We start from the raw sequence: 3,295 nt of genomic DNA, 5'->3' as shown, positions 1-3,295 counted from the left end.
ATGTTTCAGTTGGATCTAAAACTTCAACCATCGCTTTTGATCTATCAAGGTTGAAATACTGAAGTGGTCACGCTCTCGGTAGTTTAATAAGCCGCTTATCCGGAGCAATTCCGAACTTATTGCTAGCGGTTAAGCGGATGTCATCTCCAGATATTAGCTCTGGCTCAGGATATATACCAGATATATAACTGATGTATCATATGGCAGCAATTCATTCCGTTCGGTGTTTCAGCCTTCATCTTAAGTGGACCGTGGACCACAGTAAAGTTGAAAGGCGTAAGTCCAGATTTTAAGCTGGCTGATAAAAACATGGCACGGAAATACGGTTCGCAAGTTTCAGTAAAACAGCTTAATCGTCAGCATAGACCGAAAAGGAGGCATGACGTCATTTCTAGAAATTCCTCCCCATTATTTCTTTTCTGCGCAGCACCTGAAACCGGCAGACGCAGCATGACACATTTAGCAGCTCACACTTTGACAAGAATAACATCGGGCCGCCGGTTGTCTGGCGCCGCCTCAGAACTCAGGAGCAGGTAGAGACGAAAGGAAAGAAGGGGAGATCAACTGAGGAGAGAGAGGGGGGGAGAGAGAGGGGGAGAGAGAGGGGGGAGAGAGAGGGGAGAGAGACAGACGACAGACAGACAGACAGACAGACAGACAGACAGACGCCGGACAAACAGAACAGACAGACATACAGATAGACAGACAGACAGACAGACAGACAGACAGACAGAGGGACAGAGAGAGAGAGAGAGAGGGAGAGAGAGAGAGAGAGAGAGAGAGAGAGAGAGAGAGAGAGAGAGAGAGAGAGAGAGGGGAGAGAGAGAGAGAGAGAGAGAGAGAGAGAGAGAGAGAGAGAGAGAGAGGAGAGAGAGAGAGAGAGAGAGAGAGAGAGAGGAGAGAGAGAGGAGAGAGGAGAGAGGAGAGAGAGAGAGAGAGAGAGAGAGAGAGAGAGAGAGAGAGAGTACATGCATGCGTGCGTGCGTGCGTGCGTGCGTGCGTGCGTGCGTACGTACGTGCCTGCGTACGTGCGTGCGTGCTTGCATGCGTGTGTCGGGGGTGGGGGAAAGAAGGGTGAAGAAAGCCAGGGTAGAAGCCTTCCAAAGGTCATCAAATTAATGCGATCATTTCAAGCGCTGTCTGCTCATTTCAAACAGCTAGTTATTGGCTAGTTATTTTGTGACGACAGGGCGACATCCTGCGGTGACATCTTGTACTTCTGCACGCACAAGCCAATGCCACTGAAGCTATAAATTAGCAGAACATAATTGTTCAACATAGTCACGGCATAGTTTTCCTTATAATTGTTTACAGGCGTTTGGCATTTGTAATTGTGCCCTGTAACATCAGCTGCGTTCACGCGCAAAGAGAATGAGCGAAGCACGAGCTCTCAGAAGCACCAGGGTTGTTTGTGGTCAGATGAGTTTACTTCCCAGCCGCAGAATCCGACGTTGCATTCTTCCCAGAGCCCCTGTGTATTTTACGTTACGGACCTCAATCCATGAAAGTCGGTAACACTATCACCTGAACGGCTGTACGCATCAGTACGCAAAACAGTACGCAAAAGTACGCAAAACATGTATACCCTAGATACAGCGTTATGTTGAAGGCCTGTAGATTCGGTGTATATGGGTGTTATCAGTGATGTTGAATGATGTTTTTTCTCTTCTCCAGATCACACGCCCTCCGTTCTGTCGGCACACAGCCTCTCGGAACGTAGGCACACAGCGCAAAACTGAAGGCGCATTCCAAGTTATAACGGACGGACCGGTTCAGCCGAACAGTTACCACGACGACAATCTTCAATCGATATGTAATCGAATCGAAAAATATTTCTGAAAACCTTTCATTCAATACGTTGCTCACCACTTCTGTATCACTGTCATCACACCACCTGTTGCATCACTTCTGCCATATTCCCAAAGGTTCTCCAAATCGCTATAATTAAACCAATATTTAAAGGGAAAACTCTCTTCCGATTAATCCCACTGGCTAATGCCACCTTTATAAAAAAAAATCTAGAAAAAATCGATATACCATCGACTTATGCCTGTATTGTGCTTCATCTGAATAAAAACTGCTATAGTTCACACCGATCACCTTGGCTTAAAAAACAAAAACAAAGAAACAAAACGGAAGAACATACGCAAAGCTGTCTTTTGCAAGAGTCTTTGAGAGAAGCTGCTAAAGCCTTTGAGGTAAGGTGAATATGCTCTATAGCTATACCCTGGCCTGCAGAAAGCTTTTAGCACTGCTTATATTGATTTAGTTATTCATTCAAGGCTTACTTCTTCAAGAGCTTCAGAAATATGCGGGCACTTATATTGGGTATTATATATATATATATATATATATATATATATATATATATATATATGCTATATATATTTTACTATTTATATTGATATACTTCTTCACTCAAGATTCACTTCTTCAAGAGCTTCATAAATATGGGGACACTCATAAACCTTATCAAATGATGCAGTAATGTTTATCTGGTAAAAAATACTGCGCACAGCTATGAAATTCCTCATCAACTTCTGAGGAGGCCCCTACGGGGTGCCCAAGGCTCCATCTTTGGCCCAATCGTTTTAACTTTGTAAAGAAGTGATCTGCCACTGTTTAACCATAATATGACATGTCCATGATTTGTAGGCGGCAGTTGTACTAACACACATGAGCTTCAGAAACAAGTTAAGTCCCCGTTTACGCTCACCACGGACAGGTTGCGAGCCAGCTACTGATTTCTTAATGTAGGGGAAGTTTATATCCAACATTGAGTCCCTGTGAGCTGCAGTGGACAGGGCTTTATGGCTCTGCTCCAGCTGGTATGCTCCATTATACGGTCTATCACTAAATTTAGACTGCTTGGCACGCACCCATAAAATTTTCCCAAGCTTGAACACAAAAATAAAATTCGCATCTTCAGTTCACTTACCAGGACATTTTTTCACAGGCATCTTCACGTATGCACACCTAAAGATATCAAACACACATTTGAAGGCACTCTGATTTGAAAAACCTCTATGCTTCCGATACCGGCTTTTCCCAATTGGCCGGCTATGACAAATGTGTCAATGGAATGCATCAGCCAGACTGAATACTGCTCCAAAAGCATAGGCCGATCCTGCGGGGGGGGGGGGGGAAGGCGGCACGGGACCATGCCCCCAAAACTCTGAGAGTATGTTTTGCCCCCCCCCCCCCCAGTACATTCCCAGAACTTCATAAAAAGTTTCGTCTACTTGCCGTCTGTTTCAACTTTGATTGTGCAGTATCAAACATTTCTTTCCGTTTC

The sequence above is a fragment of the Pollicipes pollicipes genome, unplaced genomic scaffold (assembly GCF_011947565.3).
Source record: "Pollicipes pollicipes isolate AB1234 unplaced genomic scaffold, Ppol_2.1 Scaffold_4740;HRSCAF=5597_pilon_pilon_pilon, whole genome shotgun sequence".
Classification (NCBI taxonomy): Eukaryota; Metazoa; Arthropoda; class Thecostraca; order Pollicipedomorpha; family Pollicipedidae; genus Pollicipes; species Pollicipes pollicipes.
Note: the sequence above shows the minus strand (reverse complement) of the source record.